This window comes from Hylobates moloch, unplaced genomic scaffold, assembly GCF_009828535.3.
Source record: "Hylobates moloch isolate HMO894 unplaced genomic scaffold, HMol_V3 SCAFFOLD_13, whole genome shotgun sequence".
In the NCBI taxonomy this organism is placed as follows: domain Eukaryota; kingdom Metazoa; phylum Chordata; class Mammalia; order Primates; family Hylobatidae; genus Hylobates; species Hylobates moloch.
In genome coordinates this window covers 100,587,415-100,610,692 of record NW_026652288.1, presented here as the reverse complement: position 1 = coordinate 100,610,692, position 23,278 = coordinate 100,587,415, and the positions used below count along the sequence as shown (strand labels likewise).

The 23,278-nt window shown below is 37.6% G+C and overlaps 1 protein-coding gene across 1 annotated transcript in view; it reads right to left on the bottom strand.

Annotated features, from left to right (window-relative positions):
- The window catches only part of OSTN (osteocrin), a 162,863-nt gene extending 140,591 nt beyond the window's left edge, over window positions 1-22,272 (bottom strand). Inside the window, exon 1 of the mRNA XM_058426672.1 lies at window positions 22,251-22,272. The gene's annotated coding sequence lies outside the window, so the exon portion shown is untranslated. The remainder of the gene's footprint in view (window positions 1-22,250) is intronic.
- Window positions 22,273-23,278: the final 1,006 nt, after the last annotated feature.

Below are 23,278 nucleotides of genomic sequence, written 5' to 3'. Positions count from 1 at the left end.
CAAATAACAACCCTAAAAGGAATTTATCACCATTGTAGAGAAGAGATTGATCAGACGGTGGTAGAATCTTGGCCTGGGAAACTAAAACAAATGGCAATGATGCTAACATTGGTCTCAGAGCTGGGTTGCTGACTTTAGTTATATGCAGGGTGATTGTACGCAAATTATTTTGCTTTTTTGAGTTTTAGTTATTATAGGTTTATGTGATACACGATATATATGTGTATGTGTATATAAGAATATATATGTAATGCATGTATATTTATTTTCTTAGTTTCTTAATAATGAATATATATAAATATATATGTATGTGTGTATACATATTCATTATTAAGACATTTTAGATTCCCAGATTATTTTGTTTTCTATGTCACTACTAGATTCCAAGTGACTAGGCATTATTTTGAAATCTTATGTCCAGGGGATAGTAAAATTTATCTTGTTATTCTTCCCTGGTTGAATAGGTGATAAGAGACAAATAGAAAATTCAAGGATTTTAATACCACATGTCATAATCTAAATGTTTGTATCTTCTTCAAATTCATATGATAAAACCCAATCCCCAATGAGATAATACTAGAAGATAGGGCTTTGGAAGGTGAGTAGATCATGAGGGCAGAACCATCATGAATGGGATTTGTGCCCTTAAAAAAGAGACTCCAGAGAGCTAGCTAGTCCCTTTCACCATGTAAAGATGCAGCAAGAGGATATCCTTTATGAGGAATGGGCCCTCACCAGACACCAATATGCTGGTTTCCGGATATTGGACATTTCAGCCTCCAGAACTGTGAGAAATATATCTTAATTGTTGATAAGCCACACAATTTATGGCATTTTTGTTAAAGCAGTCAAAATGAACTATAACACCACAATAATACAAATAGTTTATAGGGCAATATTAGAGAACCTGTCAAACCAAAGTGCTCATTTCAGATCTGATTCCAGTTTAAAAAACATGGGAAGTAGTTTCCCAGATTTCCGGGCCTACGAAAAAAGTACCAATGTAGAGAACAGATTGTGGCACTCAAGAAATATTGCTCACATTTTAGGATCTTTAATGGGTAGTGCCCCTAACATTCAACACAGGATTACATTGTTCACACATTGGATGTTTATAAACAGGTAGTTAAGATAAAGATTGTGTTATAGATAAAGTTTTAGGAATTTAAAGAAATCATAAACCTCAAGTAAGCTATGTGACTTTTCCAAGTCTTTGAATCTCTGACACATATTTTGCCCATTTATAAAATAAGGAGATTAGATGATCATGAGATAATCTACAGAAAAGAGTGACATATTTTGCCTTTTTATAAAATGAGGGGATTAGTTGATCATTAGATCATCTAGAGAAAGGAGCGTAGTATGCATGCAAAGTGTTATACAAAAACTGAATTTGAGTTGCATCATTAATGACGAGGAGTAATGAAACCGATGAAAGGAAAAAGTAGTTTCACTAGGGGATATAAAAGAAGCAGAATGTCAAAGTGGATATAAGCATGGTGTTTGTAGAACAGTGAAAAGACTTCAACATGATTAATCATCAGGCTCCATGAGTTTGGTCAACAGTTGACACAGTTTCCTCTGAAAACTACACATATTTCACCCAAATCCCTTGACAATTTAATCTTTTACTGGTCTTGGATTAAATCCTAATTCCCAGTGAAGATAAATCTCATTCAGATCTTTGCTGATCCTTGAAACACATCATTTTGGTGCTTTGCAAAGACGAAGACATTGAACAGCGGTTTTGTTTTGGTTTTGTAATATGACATTTGGTAACTTCACCACTTCTCACATCTGGTTCCAGTTTGAGATGAAACCACTTAAACCTCCATGCACCCACTGAAAGCCGTGGTTTTGTCACAACATTTTGTCACAAAAATTGTATAAACATATAAACAGGGAAATAGCATGCTGGCTTTGTTTTAAAGTTTTGGCTTATTCCTCTGAATTCAAATGAAATATATTCACTAAGAACTGAACACTAACAAAATTATGCTAATCAGACCAGCCAGCGATGTTCCATGCTGCCATTAAAAATCCGCTTATATGTACTAGCATTCAATATGGTTGTTTACCTCATAGATGTTAACATACTAGTGTTTTCACCACTTTCTCTTTTGAAAAGTAGATTTTACCTTTTATTCCTGAGTTGGAGAAAAGAGGAATAGCCACTTTAGTTTTGGATATGTGTGTATGCATAGCTAGACTTTATTAATATCAATCACTTTAATATCTGCACAGACTCCGGCTCACTAAATTTATGTCCCGTCTTGTCCCTCTTAAGCTTAGAGTCCATCCATGTATCATACTGGCCTTTTCATCCTACTAATCTTATAAAACCGAAGTTGATTAAACTCAGGGCTCCTCCTATATTGACCTAAAGTCACGCTGGAGAAAAACATACACACATTACTTAATGATACCCCTTAAAATGCATGCCTACTAATCTCAAGTAGACATTTTGTTCTGAACCAGGATCCATTTAGGGAAAAGTATTTCATTCTTGATCTTTCTCCTTTGGACTCTTAAAACTTCTCTCTCCTCAAACTACCACAATCACTTCCTTCCCAGTCTAACTCTCAGTTAATAAAATTGCTTTCTTTTTCACTGAGAAGAAAAAAGGAAATGGAAAAGAATTTCCGCAGGCTTCCTTTACCATATCTACTTACCTGTGAATGTTAATACAAATACATTCTGCTTTCCATCTTATAAGTAAGAATAAAACATTAATGCATTAGATACCAACTTTCATACATAACCTTTGTACTCAATACATCACTTCTGCAATTCTCCTTGTCTCATTTCATCAATTTCTCTCAACTGCGCCATTGCCAACAGCCTACAATTAGATTAACTTATCTCCTGTCTCAGACAAATCTTTTATTGTCCATTTCTTCTTTTCCAGCTACTCTCCCATTTCTTTGCCACCTGTTATGACCCTGAAGGAGTTAATCTTCACTAATTCTTCTCCAATTTTTCTTTCTTGACCCTACTTTCCTGAACTTTTAACTTTTACCAGTCTATTCAGACTCCTCTTGTCAAGGTCAGTGGTTACTTCTCCACTGCTAAATTTAATGATCACTTTTCAGTTCTCAAATTACTTAAGAGGATTTGTTATAGATGATCACTTTCTCTTTGCTTCACTTAGTGTTGGGGATTATAATTCTTTTGACTCTCCTAATACTTCACTCTTTACTGGCATTTCTTTTCTCCTTGCTAATTCTTTCTCTCTGACCTCTAAATTTTGCAGTGACACAGGGCTCAATTTTAGGCCGCCTTCCCTTCTCTACATAGACTTTCCCCATTGTTCATATCATCCAATGACAAGGCATTAAATAGTATGTATCTCCTGATGATTTTCCAATTTTTATTTTTAGCCCAGCCATTTTTCTTGAGCTCTAGCCTCACATATCACTCATATAATCCAGCTGCCTATTCAAAATCTCCACTTAGTTATAAATAGGCATCTCAAATTTACTATATCTTTTATGAACTGAATGTTGATGCCCCTTCAAAATTTATATGTTGAAATTCTAATCCCCAATTTCCTGGTGTTTGGAGATTGGGCCTTTTGTAGGTAACTAGGGTTGGATTAGGTCATGAGAATGGGGCTGTCATGATAGGATTAATGCCTTTATTAAAATATCAGACAAAGTTACCTTTTTCTCTGCTTTCAGCTGCCTGAGAATACAATAAAAATATTGCCCTCTACAAACCAGGAAGAATGGCCTAACTGGAAACCAAAGCCAATAGTTCCTTGATCTTGGACTTCCCAGCTTGTAGAACTGTGAAATACAAATGTTTGTTGTTTAAGCCATCCGTGGTAACTTATTTCAGGTGCCCAAACTGACTAAGACAATGTCTAAAACTGACATCTAGTTTGCCTAACAAACACTTGTTCTCCCTCATCCAAAAGAATAGCAACTCTATTCTTCCCGTTACTTTGGCTAAAATACTTGGGGTCAATCTGATTCCTCCCTTGTGCATTATTTGATTCATTATGAAATCCAATCAGTTTAAAGTACATCCAGGATTTTAACCATTCTCATCACTTCCTCCATAAACTCCCAGCTCCAAGTCACCATTACTTCATACCTGGAAAACTTCAGTAGCCCACTATTTAGTCTTTCTGCTTTTGTCCTGGCCCCAATTTCTTGGACTCTTCCCAACACCATAGTCATAGTGTCCCTTGACAATAAAAGTCAGATATTTCTACTGTTTTGTTCATTATCGTCCAATGGCTTCCCATTTTGCTTTTTACCTACAAGGTACTGAGTGTCTATATCTCTTCCTCCCACTCCACCTCTCTGACCTCATTTCCTATTACTTGTCTGCTCCCTCCTGATAGTTTAGTTATAAAGTCTCTTTATACTTTTTTTTTTTTTTTTTTTGAGATGGAGTCTCGCTCTGTTGCCAGGCTGGAGTGCAGTGGCACGATCTCGGCTCACTGCAACCTCTGCCTCCCGAGTAGCTAGGACTACAGATGTGCACCACCACACTTGGCTAATTTTTTTGTATTTTTAATAGAGATGGGGTTTTCACCATGTTAGCCAGGATGGTCTCGATTTCCTCACCTGGTGATCCTCCCGCTCTGGCCTCTCAAAGTGCTGGGATTACAGGCGTGAGCCACCGCACCCAGCCATAACATTCTCTTTACACTTTTTATTGAACATTTCCGGTGTTTTCCCACTTTCGGGCATGCCCACCTACCGTTTCCTCTGCTTTGATGACCTTTCCCCAGATGTTCACATGAGTCCCTCTGTTATGTCCTTCAGGTCTCTGCTCTAATGTCACTTATTAGAGAGACCCTTATTGACCACCCTTTGTAAAAGTTTAACCACCTACAATATCACCCCCTTGTATTCTATACTCATTTGTTTATTATCTGTCTCCCCCTACTGGACCGCTTCATTAAGACGACAGATTTTAATCTCATTCAATACAGTTCACGAGCAGCTAGAATGGTTCTTCCCATAGTACTTGCTCAATAAATATTCACTGAGGGAATGAATACACTTTCCATCACTACCTCACATATATGGACTGTATTATCAACACATAGATAAATGAAACTCCCTGTATGCCATAAAAGGCCCTACATTTTTCCTTCTGTCTTTATTTTTAGCACCCTACACTTTGCATTTCAACATGCTCAAATAATACCTATATTTCGAAGCTAAAATTACATGATATATCATATACAAAAATTTTACACAATGAAAATTATATCACTTCTTAGAATATCCATAATACTAAATAAATGTAGTGTACTTAGGGAATTTAGCACTTTCTTTTCTCTCACTCTATAAATTCTTAGAGGACAAACACCAAGTCTGTTCCTCTCTACCTTCTCCCTCAACTTCAGACTCTGGCACATAGGATTTCCTTAATCATTGCTTCTTGAATCAGTATAAAAATAAAGTTTTGTTTCACTAACGTATGGTGAGGGTATACAGAAATCCTTATCATAGGCTGGGCGAGGTGGCTCATGCCTGCAATCCCAGCACTTTGGGAGGCCAAGGTGGGCGGATCATGAGGTCAGGAGATTGAGACCATCCTGGCTAACGTGGTGAAACCCCGACTCTACTGAAAATACAAAAAATTAGCCGGGCATGGTGGCGGCGCCTGTAGTCCCAGCTACTCGGGAGGCCGAGGCAGGAGAATGAGTGAACCCGGGAGGTGGAGCTTGCAGTGAGCCGAGATCGCACCACTGCACTCCAGCCTGGGCAACAGAGCGCGACTCCGTCAAAAAAAAAAAAAAATCCTTATCATGGCTTCAAATCAGTCTTTCTAGAATCCAAACTGTTTATGTACACTACGCAAATTTAAATTATCTTCCTTACGTGATCTTACCAATTCTTACAATTTTATCTTGCAACACCCCCATTTTAGTCACCATGCCTCTGTTATACAGACCTTCTTGCTTTTTCTAGAATCCTCCAAGCTGGTTTCCACCTTGAGGTCTTTGTCTTTGCTACTTTACTGCTTGAATTTTTATATGTCTTGCTGTTTGTAAGTTGATAATTTAGGAATCAGGCCAAATATCACTTCCTTATTTTACCTCTCTTCCGTGCTCATTATCTTGGTCAGCTCAGTCGGCTATAATGAAGTACCATGGACTAGGTAGCTTATAATCAATAGAAACCTGTTACTCACAGTTCTGGAGGCTGAGAAGTCTCAGCTCAAGGTGCCCACCTTTTTCCTGGTTCATAGTTTTCTAGCCATGTCTTCACGTGGTAGAAGGGTGAGCTTTTATATGGGCACTAATCCCATTCATGAGGGCAGAGCCCAAATCACTTCCCAAAAGCCCTCACCTCCTAATACCATTGTGTTGGGGGTTAGGATTTCAACATACAAATTTACTTGGTGGGAGGGGCAAACTTTTGGACTATAGCAGCCACCTAATATAAGATCCCTACCAACTTCATCTTTATCAGCTCACCTAAGTTATTGTCTTCATAGCACTTATCACTATTTGAAATTGTTTAAAAATTTGTTTCCTTGTTAATTACATGTATTTTATTTCCTCTTTTCTCCTACCTTTTGCCTCCTCTCTCCCTATAATCCATATCGCATACATCCAGAGCATGAGATATGTAGAGAATGTGGACCTTGTTTGCCGCTTTCATTTCTTTATCTACCTTGCCTAAAACTGTGGCATCTTGTAGAAACTAAATAAACATTTGTTAAACTATATTAAAATCCATTGTTTTGTTTGGCTTTTCAAATAACTACTATGTTGTTTCATGTATCCTTCATTAATAGCAACACTCCGGATTTAATTAATTGAAAAGGATGTGTTCATTGCTTCTCCCTTCCTCACAGGAATCCACATATTCATTTAAAAAGGAAAGCACACTTTCTGGAGTATGTCTTTCCAGAGGTACACTAAGGGCAAGAGCAGTCCTGAAATGAACAGGCATTAATTCATAAAGTTTCCATTAGCACTTGAAGTTTGTGAAAGACAGAACAGAGTTCCTGAAATAAGCACTTCTCTTACTACTCTTGAAACTATTTACTGCTGATTAAGTCATACAGCATCAATTGTTTCTAAGGAGAAAATAGTCTGAAAATAATTTCCCGAATCTCTAAAAACAAAAGAGCTAGTCCATGCTGGGAATATATATATACATGGTAATTCTAAATCACTAATATTTAAGAACTTTGATATTTGGTGGCAAATGTGGTTTTCAGTGCTTTTGTGTGTGTAGATTTATTGAAATCTTCATAAGATCAAGGAAAAAATCTATATAAACATATAGAATTGACACCATGGAAACAGATCCATGTTGACGAATTTTGAACTTAGTTGTCTTAATGCATTCTCATTGTGGTTGACACTTGCTGAAGACAAATGGAAAAATCTTGTTTTAACGTGAAGCTTTCTGGGATCTTCCCAAGCAGGAGAAATCTCTTCCTTTTAACTCCAAAGCCAAATCTTTTTTTTTTTTTTACAATGTCACTTTCTACCTTGTATTATAGTTATGCTTCATTTTACTCTTAAAGAATGAACATTCTTACTAACCTCTATAACTAACCTCTGTATTTTTCCATCACTTTCAAATGCCTCCTATACTTTGAAGTAAATGGAAGTTATTCAATAAATGTTCATGGGATATTTAATAGCAAATTTGTGTATACTGTTTTTTCTTACACTTTGAGAGTAAAAATTCCTAGAAGAGGCTGGGCACAGTGGCTCATGTCTGTAATCCCAGCACTTTGGGAGGCCGAGGTGGGAGGATCGCTTGAGCTCAGGAGTTCAAGACCAGCCAAAGCACCATAGCAAAACCTCGTGTCTCCTAAAAATAAGAAAAATCAGATTGCTGTTGTTTCATGCACCTGCGATCCCAGCTACTTGGGAGGCTGAGGTGGGAAGGTTGCTTGAGCTTGGGAGGTCAAGGCTACAGTGAGCTGTGGTCAAACCACTGCATTCCAGCCCAGGGCACAATCTCTCTTTTGAGATTGTCTCAAAAAAGAAAAAGAAAACTAAGAAGAAATAAAATGACAATGATTTTTTTTCATTAAACTTATTTTCAGAAAAAAAAAAAAAAGAAAACTTAAATAGGATCATGCAGATATTTCTAGATTCCTAGGAAGCTGAAATGATGGCCTACCTCTCTATTTGTAAGCTCTTAAAAAATACCTTGAGGTATTTAGTATTGATCTATAAATAAGTACTAGGAAGTCCCTCAAAGTGTGTACATCTTTTTCGTATATCTAGCACAATGCTAAGCAAGATGGTTATAGTACATTTATATGTTGAAGAACGAAATTTGTAGAGGGTTGCATTATAGTAGGGAAGAATGGTATAAAAATAGGCCTAAAGATTGGAAATTTTAGGGTTTCTTTAGAAGTGGCAAGTTTTTTGTTTTATATAGAGATAACAGTAAATTTAAAAACGATTCAGAGAAAGAAATTGTAGATTGAGATGGGTCCTGGACTATTTGAGTGAGGTTTTGAACTTTTTTTGGAAGTCAATAGGAACTCTTGACAGTTTCTGTGTAGGGCAGTGGCATGGTCAAAGGTGTGCTTTAGAAAGAATAATTAGGAAGTATATGCTTAATAGTTTGGCTAGAGATAACGGAGAAGGAATCAACCTTTTTATTAGAGACTTTTTCTAGGTAAGTTTTCTCTATAGGAAAATACATAAACTAAAATTGTATTGCTTCTTGACACCTTAGGGGAAAATAGATCAGAGAATGAATGGAACATATATATGCAATTTTCTCTGTGTATTCATGTACAGATATATGTACCTTATATGTATATTTTTCAGACATGTCATTGACTATCTAGATTTATAAACTAAAGCACTTGACAATGTGTCAGTTTGGTCCTTTAGATCCCAGATATAAACATAGGAATATTTTGTTTTATTATATCATATGCTTCAGAGCTCTGGTCACAAAATCAATTTTAAATTTCATCTGATTTTCTTAAGGGAACTTCCATTACAGAGGTACTAATAGCAATTGATTTAGAATAATTTAGCTTAGCATTATGTGGCCATGTCAAACGTGATGTCCACCCTCAGAATAAGGGATTTTCACATGACTTGGGGGAAAACTTGAAAGAAAACAGGTGGCAGGCAAGAAGATTTAGCTCACCTTGAAGTGTCAACTCCCTCAAACAGGATAGTAATATTTAAATGTTCTCTCATGAAGGTTTTGTACACATTAAATATGGTTGATTTTAGTTATTTTGCATCCCCCACAGCACAGGACAGAGATCCTGGCACATTAAACTCTTATTGAATCACTAGTATATTCTAATCTTTTGTTGGGCATAAAGTGCAATAGAAGTCTTACTAATAAGAATGTAAAAGGGACTAGGGGATAAGTCATGGGTTTCTTGTTAGGCCATGCAGACCATGTAAATTGTCCTTAGTCCTCTAATCCTGACTTTAAATTTTAAAAATATTTTTATTTATAGTAAAATATGTATAATATAAAATTTACCATTTAAGTCCAGGCGTGGTGGCTCACGCCTGTAATCCCAGCACTTTGGGAGGACAAGGCGGGTGGATCATGAGGTCGGGAGATCGAGATCATCCTGGCCAACATGGTGAAACACCGTCTCTACTAAAAATACAAAAATTAGTCAGACGTGGTGGTGTAGTCCCAGCTACTCAGGAGGCTGAGGCAGGAGAGTCACTTGAACCCAGGAGGCAGAGTTTGCAGTGAGCCGAGATCGCACCACTGCACTCCAGCCTCGGCCACAGAGCTAGACTCCAACTCGAAAAAACAAAAAACAAAAAACAAAAAACAAAAACAAAAACATTTAATCTTTTGCATATATTTTTGTTTTGAGACGGAGTCTCGCTCTGTCGCCCAGGCTGGAGTGCAGTGGCACGATCTCGGCTCACTGCAAGCTCTGCCTCCCGGTTTCACGCCATTCTCCTGCCTCAGCCTCCCGAGTAGCTGGGGCTACAGGCGCACGCCACTATGCCCGGCTAATTTTTTGTGTTTTTAGTAGAGATGGGGTTTCACTGTGTTAGCCAGGATGGTCTTGATCTCCTGACCTCGTGATCTGCCTGCTTCGGCCTCCCAAAGTGCTGGGATTACAGGCGTGAGCCACGGCGCTCAGCCTAATCATTTTTAATTGTACAGTTCAGTAGCATTAAGTATGTTCACATTGTTTTGTAACCAACCATCAGCAATGCTCCTCTCTAGAACTTTTTCTTCTTCTCTAACTGAACCTTGTGTCCATTTAAATGCTAACTCCCTATTTCCCCCTCCTCTCAGCTCCTGGTAACCACCATTCTACTTTAACTACTCTAGGTGCTGCATATAAGTGGAATCATACAGTGTTTGTCCTCTTGTGACTGACTTCTTTCACTTCACATAATGTACTCAAGGTTTAGCCATGTTGTGGCATATGTCAGAACTTCCTTTCTTCTTAAGATCGGATACCATTCTATTGTCTGTATATACTATTTTTTGTTTATCCATTCATCCACTAATGGACACTTGCTTCCCTTCCACCTTTTGGCTATTGTGAATAATGCTGCTGTGAACACGAGTTCAAAAACATTTGTCAAATCTCTGCTTTTAATTATTTTTGGTATATACCCAGAAATGGAATTGCAAAAATATATGGAAATTTAATGTTTAATTTTTTAAGGAAGCACCATACATTTTCCACAGCAGTTATACTATTTTATATTCCCATCAGCAATGTAAAGGGTCCTAATTTCTCCCACATCCTCCCCAACACTTGTTTTATATATGTGTATATATACACACACACATACATATATGTACACATACATATATATATATATATTTATTTATTTATTTATTTTTGACTGCCATTCTAGTGAATATGAAGTGGTATCTCATTATGGCTTTGATTTTTCTGCCCCAGTAGTTATGGAAATGGCATGTGTTGGCAATAGCTTTACTTGCAATATTCTCATTGGCTTTCATTGGTTTAAGAGCTGCGTTCTTCAGCAAAAGAAGTTCCCAAGTAGAAGCACCATAGCTTTTATCACCAGTTTTGATGACAGCTCCAGGCAATCCTCAAATGATGCTTTGTCTGTCCCATGTTTTTAGATAACCTGCGTTCCTTTGGATTGTCTTCCACCTAGCTCCTCAATAGCTGGCTAGCTGAGCCTTATTTGTTTAGTACTTCTTCTAGACCCATGTCTTTGGGTTTTCAGTGAGCTCACTAACACCCTTAATAACTTATTACTGAACTATCATAAGTCACAAATAGCCTCCAGATTTTGAGGTCAAATATCTCTTTTACTCTAATCCTTGATTGTTCCTACTGATTTAGCTAGTAACCAAAGTCAGTTATACTCTTACAGTGAATTCTGAGCCAAGTATGAGGGTAGAACATCATCTGATCTGATATTACTAACAAAACAAAAATTTAAACTTCTACACCATGTAGATCTTAGAGTTATTTTTAGGCTATTTTCCAATTAATTTCACACTGTAATTGAATAATAGGTGTTTTTGAAAATGGCAAAATAGACTGCTGCTATACAAAATTCCTAGGACCTCGGGGCAGGGGGGAGAACTTGTTGGTTAAGAGCTAATAAAAGAGATAAAAGCCTTATTATTAAATAAAATTTCAGTAAGAAAAACTTTCATTTTGCACAAACCAGTTTTAAATCTAATAGAAAAATTTACTAGAAGACAAAGTACCAATGAAAAAAATAGAAAACCATAATCTGAAAAACATACAGTCACTCTTCAGCTAATATAATCCCCTTTCTCTTTCTCTCTCTTTCTCTTGCTCTTGCTCTTACTCTTTCCTTTCCCCTCCCTACCTCTCTTCCAACAGCTCTTAGATAAAAGTATTCGATTAGGACCTGGACTCAGAGTCGGAGCAAAAGGTGGAAGGATGAGGGACAGAAGCCTAGGTGGAGGTATCTGAAAAATAATTAGACTAGGCCCTGTGATCCTGGAAATCAAGAAACCAAACAAACAAAATCCTCCTACTCTGGCTGATTCTACCAAAAAGGGTCTAAAGTGCAGATGGAAGATTAATACTGGAAACAGAGACACTTCTATTTTTTATCAGAGAGCAGATTAGGTACCTGACTCACAAGACTGAAACAACTAAAATGCTGGATAAAATGTATATTTGAAACACACACATTTTAAAAACTCACTTTAAGGTGGCATAAAAATGGTGGTATGACAAACAATATACAAACTAATCAACCAGGAACCATGGAAGATACATGATGGACCAGCTGGCTTTTACCTAAGGATGAAGGGCATTTGAATGCCAAACCTTGGGGAGTGCATTTAGATGAGCAGTTGATATGGGGGCAGAAAATCAAACTCAGGAATAGCCATGGTGATCTCCCAAATAAAACAAGGTCCCAAAGAGTCAATAAAAATCGAATAGCTTAACATAGATAGGAAAATTTAAGAAACTTGCCTGCCTAAGTCTGGCACTAGATGGAAGAGAAGAAAAAAAATTTGGTCCCTTCTAGAAATTCTTTACGAAAGTTGTTCTTTTTTTAATTTGAGGTTAACCTATGTCCAGTAAAGTGCACAAATCTTACGAGCCCAGATACATAAATTTTGCATATTTTTACACGCATCTACCCAGCACAGAGATAAAGACACATTACTCAATATCACCTCGTGTTCAATCCCAGTCAATAGAGTTCTCACCATTGAGGTGACCATTGGCCTCTAGTATCATTGATTAGCTTTATCTGTTCTTTTTATTATTTTTTACTGTTACTTTTTATGATTTTTTAACTTTTTATATTATCCTTTTAGTAGTTACTCTTGAAATTATAGAATATATTTCTAATTTATCAGTATACTTTAAAATATCTTTTTTAAAAAATCAGAAGGCAAGAGGCACAAAATTCTTCATAGAGTTTGAGGTGAATTGGTTATAAGTTTTGGCAGTAGTAACTTTCAAGTTGATAGTTCAGTCAAGTAGTATTATAAAAGTTAAATTGATTTACAAGAAAAGGAAAGTATGTATTCATACTGTCTTTATCCAGTACCTGGCACAGTACCACCATGCTGAGTATAAAAGAGATGTCCATAATTGTTTGTAGAGTTATAGTTAACTTGAAATAAAACAGGTCAAAGAAATAGTACTAGAGGTTTATAAAAACAAAAACAAACAACAGTTCCCAATACATTTGGACAGGATGAGATCACAGAACTCAAAAGATGATCAAATTAGTTGCTGAAAGTTCATGTGTAGCAATGAGAGGCAGAATGCATTTATGACCTTAAATAATTTTCTTACACCCAATATAGTTCCTCTCAAATCGCTTCTTCCTAAAGTTGCCAGAATAAGCCAACATGCAATTTTGATCATTTCTGTCCCTCACTCATTATTCACAATAATGAAATGCAAGGTTTTAAGCTCATTGTTTAGGCTTCTGTACCCCAACTCAATCTCATCTTTCATTACTTTTTGGCTCACACTTTACACTTTAGCAATATTAAATGTTGGGATTCTCATGTATACTTTTATATCTTTTTTATGATGCTGACTTTTCTCAAGATACTTTTCTTGCCCCCATTTCTTCATTGTCAGTAAGCAATTGCTATTCACTTCTTGGTTAGTCCTTGCTCTGAATCTTTTCCTTCCTTCTGACCACCATATTGGATTAGGTATATTTGTTAATCCTACATGGTCCTTGTAAGTGTTTTACCAAAGAAAATATCCCAATAAAACTTTCTGCATACAAATCTGTTTCAGTGTCTATATTTAGGAAACCTAGAATAGGGCAGCTGTCATAGTGAAAAAAAAAAATCTTAATGAGATTTTGGAGCCATGCTCCCTGCTGGCATGGTGTCATTTAGTGTGAATAGCCCCCAGATATAGTAATGACGCATTTGTTAAAACTTTCCTGGCGGTGAACTGGGAAGGAATATTGGTGGAAGAGAATGCATTAGTTAGTGTAAATCTCAGACTTTCAGAGTTACATTGGAATAAGTAAATATTGACTGAAATCGAATGGCTGTTGCTAGGTGCTATCAATGCATTGAATAAATACAATGAAAAACTGAGGGTAATTCATTATCAATTTAAGGTTATGTGTAAAAATCAAAGTACCTCCATGGAGGTTAATAAAGAGACTTAGCTATTGTAGAAACAGAGAAGACTTAACAACATCTGAGTCCCAATCCCAATCGAGAAGGAATGAGACCCTGGTAACTTAGATGGTGACGTCTGGATTGATGCATTAAAAATTTTTGAAATGCAATATCTGTGGATTTTTGGGACATGAAAAATTTGCCTTCTTATTCATCCTAAAGGCTCACTACTTATTTGAAGTTGATACAGAGGCTGCTGATTGATAAGGTACCATGTACCATTACCCTAAGGCTTTAGTCACACCTCCCATCTTGGTCACCAGATAACTAGGGTAGAGTTACAAAATAACCAAGTTAAGCAAGTTTTAGGCTGCTAAGGGAGTAACAGGACTGTGTATTGAAGGAGCTACTGGCAACCTGAACTGGCAAGAAAAAGATGTGTATGGAATTAGATCCTGAGGGTGCTGGGTAAAGGGGGGCTGCAAAAAGATATATTTAGATAAAGAAAACATGTAAACATGGGACTATTTCGCTGAAATAGAGAATTAAACACTTTGGCCAAAAATTCAGGAGATAATGCTATGTACCACTTGGATGATACTTGCAAGCTTCAAAAAGTGATAGTTCACACTAACTTAAATGAAAATGCCAGAACTACTATGGCAGATGGGAGAGGAAGTTATTAAGAGGCTCAGAGAGGTTTACATATTAGAGTATATTAATATATGTATTATATATAAATATTTTTCATATGTACATCTAGTTGGCTATATATGTATATATATTCCATCTATAACCCATATACATAGCCAACTATGTTTCATAGGAAGATAGAAAATCTGGAGGACATGCTATCCATTCTGGTAAGGGGCTGTTAGCAAAAATACACTATTTAGTGATGGCTGTCCTTTGTAGGCAAGGGTTGATAGTAGAGAATATTCTTAGAGACCTGGAAAATGTAAATTACAAGATCCAAAAACCATAGAGGCCAATTGGTCTTAACCATCAGGAGCATGGTGGAATAACTCATAATGAACAGCACGATCAAAGGGATCTGGAGGGAGGGTTGTTCCACAGAGAGCTATTAGAGGTATTCTTAGGGGAAATGTATACTGGGAACCAATAAGAATATTCCTTAATGAATTCAATAAAAAGGAATCAAGTTTAGATAATTGAGAGCCTGAGGGCAGAGTTACAATTCCTTGCTCAGATCATACACCTAGACCAGTTCTCAAACCTGAGACACATTCATTAAAGGAGAAGTTGCATTCTCATGACGAAGGCCCTGCAGTATCACTGCAAATGTGTACGGGGTAGAGATTTACCTAATTTTTTAGGAAATAATTTAATTGGTAACCACACCCTAGGGAGAGAGAAGTACCAAGACATTTCAAGGATTGCTGATATTGACAACTAGGGATTGATACCAATGTTTACATTGATATTCAAATATCTGAAATGTCATCATGGCCTCCCGTTAGATTGTTGGTACATAGGATAAAGTAATATTGGAATCCTAGCCTAGCCCAGTTCCAGCTCACAGCAGCACCACTGTGCTTCAGACTTAACCTGTAGTCATACTCTTGATTCTCCTATGTATATTTAGAATGGATCTATTTTCATGTTGGTTCATTGGCTTGTCAGGTAAAATCAATCATAGTGGGAAGGCCAAGTGGAAATCTTCGAGAGAGTTCCCTCAGCCAAGATAGTAAATCAAGAACAATAACACATGCTGGGGAAGTTGCCAACTAGAGTGACAAAGTTGAAGAAGGGGCAGGGTAGTTGGTCCCCATCATATCTGCATTTACTTTACCAGTTTGGAAAATCCAGATGGATTCTAGTAATGCCAGTGGAACTGTGCAAACTTGACAAAGAAACACCAGTTGTAGCTATTGTACTGGATATGGCACATTTACTAGAGCAGATGAACACAGCCTCAGGTAGATGACATGCAGACATTGATTTGGTGAATGCTTTATCTTCCATTCTGGGCAAGAAGAAGGATCAGAAGTAGCTTGCATTCACATAGGACTGAGAAAAAATCATACATTTGTGGTCTTGTCACACTGTCTCATTCTCTATTATAACAGTAAGCGGTCTGAAAAGACTGGGCCAGTGAGAATTAGATGCTCTGTGAAATATCCAGATGGCCCACTCTTCATAATGTTATGTTAATCAGACCATTTGAGTAATAATTGACAAGTATATTGGAGACCTTGACCACTAATACATACTACACAGTGTGTTAGATATAACATAAAAAGACTCAGGGACATGGCTGAAGAGTTTAGAGATCATTTGGTCTTGCTCATACTGATATGTCTTCTCCAAAGTAAAGAAAAAGGTTATTGAATCTCACCCCTCCAATCACCAAGAAGGGAACACAAAACTTGGTAGGCCTTTTCAGGTTTTAGAGGGAGCTTAGTACCATTTGGAATACTGTTCTTTGGAATACTGTTCACTTCCCGGATGAAACAGGAAGATTGTCAGGTGTGAGTGTTACCTAAAGAAGCAAACGACCTTTTAGTTCAGGCTTGATAAAGGTGGTCTTGCTACTTGGTTCATATGATCTGGAAGACCCCATGGCACCAGAGGCATCTGTGAGTGGAATAGGTGCCAGGCACGGTAGCATCAGTAAGTTGTACAATTAGCTGGCCAGTCCACCATGGCATCCACCACCGCGGCACCAGCATTCTCCTTCAACTCATGCCTAGAAACACATGGAAGGGGAGGGTCCCTTATGATAAAAATTTTGGTTCCTGATAAGAACTTTAAGTACATGAGTGCAAGCCAAATATGACTGCTGCTGAACTGTAATCCCAGTCAGGAGTAGCTTGGAAAAACATTAGTAGGAAAAATCCTTTTGATAGACAGCATTTTCAGGAGGGTACCTGCTAATCTACTTGGTGTGAAAAGAGAAATTTGCCTTACATAGAAATAAATATGGAGCTATGGGAAGTTGCAAGTTGCTCGGCCGATTGTCAGAAATCTACAAGGAAAAAAAGATGTGGTAGAGATGAAAGCTACTACTAACGACCCCAAAAGTCTGGGCTTGCACTAATCAAGTCTGATCTTGCTGTTGCTGAATGCTCATCCTGCCAACAGCAGAGACTGACTCTGAGCCTTAACACATGCTATTTCTTCAATATACCAGTCAGTTATTGGTGGCACATTGATTATATTGACCCCTTCCACCCTGGAGAGAGTGTTGATTCATGTTGAATGGGATCAACATATATTATATGTACTATTTAACTTTCTAACCCACAGGGTCTCAACCAACACTACTATTTGAGGATTTACAGTGTCTGATCTATGGCACAAAATCCTACTTAAAGACATCACATCAAGGGCCCCACTTCACCACAAAGGAGGTTTGACAATAGTGACATGACCGTGGGAACTACTGGTCCTGACATACTGCACCATCCAGAAGCTGCTGACATGGTAGAGTAATGGAATGGCTTCTTCAAGAGGCAGGTGAATTGTTAGCTTAGAGATACTTTGGGGGGATAAGCCTACATTCTTTAGGATATGGTATATCCTACAAAAATAATCAATATATGGGATTATGTTCCCAGTACGTAGAATTCATGGGTATGGGAACCCAAGGGTAAAAGTTGTAGTGAATTCATCACCATTCCTCTCATTGAACCACTTAGGGAATTTTGCAACTTTAAGCTTAGTAGGTCTAGAGATCTGGTGTCCACATGCTTCTACAAGGAGACACAGAAAGGGTCACATTCTAATTTAAGCTATTTATTCTTGGTCAGTTTGGTTCTTTATGCCGTAAAAATAACAGGCAAGGAGAAGAGTCAATCTCCTGGCAGAGTAACTGATACTAATCCTCAAGAGGAGAGTCTGCTGTTATATAATGAGGACTGGGAAGTCCATGTTTAGCATTTAGGTGATCCACTGATCTCTTGGTACTCCTCTGCCCAATTTTTATGATTTATGACAAAATGCAACAGCCACAACCTGAGAACATAGTGGCAAGAGGCTTAGATCCCTCAAAGATGAGGAGATATATTATTCCACTAGAGGTTCTTGCTAGGTGAGCAGAACCTAAAAGAAGTAGTGGAGGAGGAGATAAGTTTTAGTTGTAGCCTCAAGAAAAACTGCACCAGTGAGTGCTGTAATTGGTCCCCCATTTGTTTTCTTAAAAGTTTCCCCAGATAATGACACCAACCACATCATGGAGAAGCTATTGCAGTTGTGGTATACTTGCCCAGGGTTATGACCTCTTCCTGAGGGAAACTTGCATCCCATGACTGGTAGTCGGAGAGTTACAAAGGCTGGCCTCCTTGTTTCAATTTGAGACAATCTAAAGTATTATTTTAGCTGCAGAACCCCATGTAGCATTTGTTACACCTTTTCCTAAAACTTCATCATAATTTTGCCATCCAAGCCTGCTTCCTCACTTTCTTACTGGCAATGTTTCCTGAATTCCTTCTTAATACATTTTTTTTTTTTTTGAGGCGGAGTCTTGCTCTGTCGCCCAGGCTGGAGTGCAGTGGCGCGATCTCGGCTCACCGCAAGCTTCGCTTCCCGGGTTCACGCCATTCTCCTGCCTCAGCCTCCTGAGTAGCTGGGACTACAGGCGCCCGCCACCACGCCCGGCTAATTTTTTGTATTTTTGGTAGAGACGGGGTTTCACCGTGTTAGCCAGGATGGTCTCGATCTCCTGACCTTGTGATCCGCCCGCCTCGGCCTCCCAAAGTGCTGAGATTACAGGCATGAGCCACCGCCCCCAGCCAATATACTTGTTGCATGCAAATATTTGCCTCAGAATCTGTTTTGAAAAATTCTAACAAAAGACAAAACTCAAAAGGCAAATATCAAAATAATCATGTCCATACTGACCGTCTCTAGTCCCTTCTGCTTAGTAGCGCGATGAATGAAAGAGTCGGTAGAGAAATAGTAATATAAGATCGCATAGCAGACATGCTCCCTAAACTTAGCGAAGAAAATTTTAATTTCCTTGTTCAAATCTGTCAGACTTTTCTCACATAATCCTCTGTGACATTTGAATAATATGAGCCATGTTAAAGCCAATTATGATACATTATTTTCAGGATTTTTGTAGACTTTAAGCGGGATGGCAGAGTCTTTAGTGACAGTGCGGACAATAGCTGCAGAAATAAAATCAGCTTTATACACTTTACAAAGACATTCCTACCAGGTTGCTCTTCAAATGGAAAGGAGACGGGTTTGTTAACATTCAGCTGCTGATGCTGTGCCCTGCCCTTTAAACCTGCCTCCATTCATATCTCAAAACATGCCTTCATTAGCCTCCCCCCATGAGAACCTACTGCGCCATATCACGATTCTCAGAAAACTGTCCCCAACACAGTTTGTTCTCTCAGCACTTCACCTACATGGCTGAGCACAGGGACTGTGCTTGTGTGTTTGCTCCAAGCTTCTACTCACTGCAAAGGCACCTACGGCAAGCTGCCAGGTCTCTTGCTTATTATTCAGGTTGCTTGCTTTATTGATTAGTTACTTCCACAGAACGCTTGTCTAGCATACCTGGAAGATTTGTAACTAGAGCAAGAGTAGATTTAAGCTGTGGCCCCTTTCCATATTGCTAGGGGATAGGCAAAACAATAATTAATGCTTGTGGCTGTCATTTTCAGTTGTATAGAGATGGCGTGGTGCATTGTAAAGAAAACAAGATGCCCGTTCATGTCTGAACTTGGAATGTCTTATTCTTTGTGTGACCTAGGTCGTAATAATACCTACGTTGCCTGATTTACTCTAAAAAAAATTAAACAAGGCAAGTGGAGGTGTTTTCTAGATGATAAAGTTCTGTTAAAAATAAAATTTGATTATCAGTATTGTTATTTCTAGTCTGAGAAAAGTATTACTTTTTCTTATCAAGGACAAGAGCATTTTCTTTTCAGGATATGCTTTGTAATGTTCCAAATGTTCATTATAACCATTTAGGAGTTTCAAGTATTATCAAACCAATTTAAAAACAGCAAAAACAACAAGTGGCTCTGGGTAAACTCCAGAAATTTTACACACAGACAGTTGCCAAATTCCAGTAAAGCAAAATACTATATTGTGGTGTACATACACAGTTTTAAAGTAAATAAGCTGCAGGGTTTTTTTTGTTTTTTTAATCCAAGAAACAGCATCTAATTAACGAGAACAGGTAATCTTGTCCAAGGAAAAAGATTATTTTTAAAAGGTTATTTCTTTTGAATATCATACAGTTTTGAAAATGTCACAGATTATTTTGTGGATATTCATATATAACTTGCGGAAATTAAAAATGGAATTAATCCAAAAGAAAAGGAAATTTATTGAATTCTGTTTGGCAATCCAGACTTGATAAACTGCATTTATGCTCAAAAAGGTTTGCTGCTTAGAAGAGGGTTTTTGAGTCCTCTGTCCATCAAATAATATGTCTCCAGGGTTAGGGTCTCCCACTTCTTCCCTTGGAAGATGCTGGCATAGTCTAAACAAAAGTATTATTTAAAATGACTTGTTTGTTAATAGAAGTTTATGTTGCAGGCAGTTCTTCTAGTTTAATGTTGCTAACTTTTCCTCCTTAGGGGCTGCACTCTTTATTTCTCAATAGAAACTACAGAATTAAAGTTTTAATTTCTTATTTCCTTAATTATTGTATTTGGGATGCGGTTGTTTTTATCTTAGAAGAAAATAATCTAAAATAACCAAAGAAAGGTTTTTGATAAGTATGAACAATATTTTAGCAAAATCATTATTATTTATCACTATTATCATGATAGAAACAGCAATTTATTTTCTTATTTTTTATTCATTTCAAATTTTTAAAAGTTTTAGACTCAGAGGGTGCACCTGCAGGTTTGTCACGTGGGTGGATTGGGTGACGCTGGGGTTTAGGCTTCTAGTGAGCCTGTCACCCAAAGAGTGAACACTATCCCCAGTAGGTAGTTTTTCTTTATTTTTTACTTCTGTTTTAAGTTCAGGGGTACAAGTGCAGGTTTGTTACATAGGTAAACTTGTGTCAGGGGATTTGTGGTACAGATTATTTAATCACCCAGGTATTAAGGCTAGTACCCATTAGTTATTCTTCCTGATCCTCTCCCTCTTCCCACGCTCCACCCTCCAATAGGCCTCAGTGTGTGCTGTTCCCCTCTTTGTGTCCATGTGTTCTCATCATTTAGCTCCCACTCGTAAATGAGAACATGTGGTATTTGGTTTTCTGTTCCTGTGTTAGTTTGCTAAGGATAATGGCCTCCACTCCATCCATGTTCCTGCAAAGAACATGAACTCATTCTTTTCTACGGTTTCATAGTATTCCATAGTATATATGTACCACATTTTCTTTATCCAGTCTATCATCATTGATGGACATTTGGGTTGATTCCATGCATTTGCTATTGTGAATAGTGAGGCAATGAACATACATATGCATGTGTCTTTATAATAGAAAACTATTTTATAATAGAAAGATTTATATTCCTTTGGATATATATCCAGTAATGACATTGCTGGGTCAAACGGTATTTCTGTCTTTAGGAACTGGAGGAATCACCACACTGCCTTCCACAATGGTGGAACTAATTTACATTTTCACCAGCAGTGTATAACAGACTTGCCAGCATCTGTTATTTTTTGACTTTTTAATAATAGCCACCCTGACTGGTCTGAGATGATATCTCACTGTGGTTTTGATTTACATTTCTCTAACGATCAGTGATGCTGAGCATTTTTTCATATGATTGTTAGCTGAATGTGCGTCTTCTTTTGAAAAGTGTCTGGTTGTGTCCTTTGTCCGCTTTTTAATGGGGTTGTTCGATTTTTTCTTCTTGTAAATTTGTTTAAGTTCCTTATAGATGCTGGTTATTAGACCTTTGTCAGATGCATAGATTGCAAAATTTTTCTCCCATTCTGTAGGTTTTCTCCTTACACTGTTGATAGTTTCATGGCTGTGCGGAAGCCATTTGGTTTAATGAGATCCCATTTGTCAATTTTTGCTTTTGTTGCGTTTGCTTTCGATGTCTTCAACATGAGATCTTTGCCAATGCCTATGTCCTGAATGGTATTGCCTAGGTTGTCTTCCAGGGTTATTATAGTTTTGAGTTTTACCTTTAGGTTTTTAATTTATCTTAAGTTAATTTTTGTACACGGTGTAAGGAAAGGGTATTAGTCCATTTTCACACTGCTGTAAAGAACTAACTGAGACCGAGTAATTTATGAAAAAAATAGGTTTCATTGACTCACAGTTCTGCAAAGCTGGGGAGGTCTCAGGAAACTTTCAATCATGGTGGAAGGCAAAGGGGAAGCAAGGCATGTTTTACACCTTACGTGGTGTCTGTTTGTTTACTGGCAACATGTTGTTTTGGTTACTGTAGCCCTGTAATGACAGTAGCATGATGTCGCCAGCTTTGTTCTTTGTCCTTAGGATTGCCTTGGCTATTCAGGCTCTCTTTTGGTTCTATATGAATTTTAAAATAGCTTTTTCTAGTTCTGAGAAGAATCTCAATGGTAGTGTAATAGGAATAACATTAAATATATAAATTTATTTGGGCAGTATGGTCATTTTAAGGATATTGATTCTTCCTATCCATGAGCATGAAATGTTTTGCCATTTGTTTGTGTCATCTCTGTTATCTTTCAGCAGTGTTCTACAGTTCTTCTTGGAGAGATATTTCACTTCCCTAGTTAGCTGTATTCCTAGGTATTTTATTCTTTTTGTGGCAGTTGTGAATGGGAGTTTGTTCCTGATTTAGCTCTCAACTTGGCTGTTGTGATGTATAGGAATGCTAGTAATTTTTGCACATTGATGTTGTATGCTGAGACTTTGACGAAGTTGTTGGGCTGAGACTATGCAGTTTTCTAGATATAGGATCATGTCATCTGCAAATAGGAATAGTTTTACATCCTTTCCTCCTAGATGGATGCCCTTGATCTCTTTCTCTTCCTGACTGTCCTGGCCAGGACATCCAATACCATGTTGAATAGGGGTGGTGAGAGAGGGCATCAATGTCTTGTGCTAGTTTTCAAGCGGAATGCTTCCAACTTTTACCCATTCAGTATGATGCTGGCTTTGGGTATATGGCTTTTATTATTTTGAGTTCTGTTTTTTTCAATACCTGGTTTATCTACAGTTTTTAATGTGAAGGAGTGTTGAATTTTATCAAAGGCCTTTTCTGCATCTGTTGAGATAATCATGTGGTTTTGTCTTTAGTTCTGTTTATGTGATGAAACACGTTTATTCATTTGTGTATGTGGAACTAACCTTGCATCCC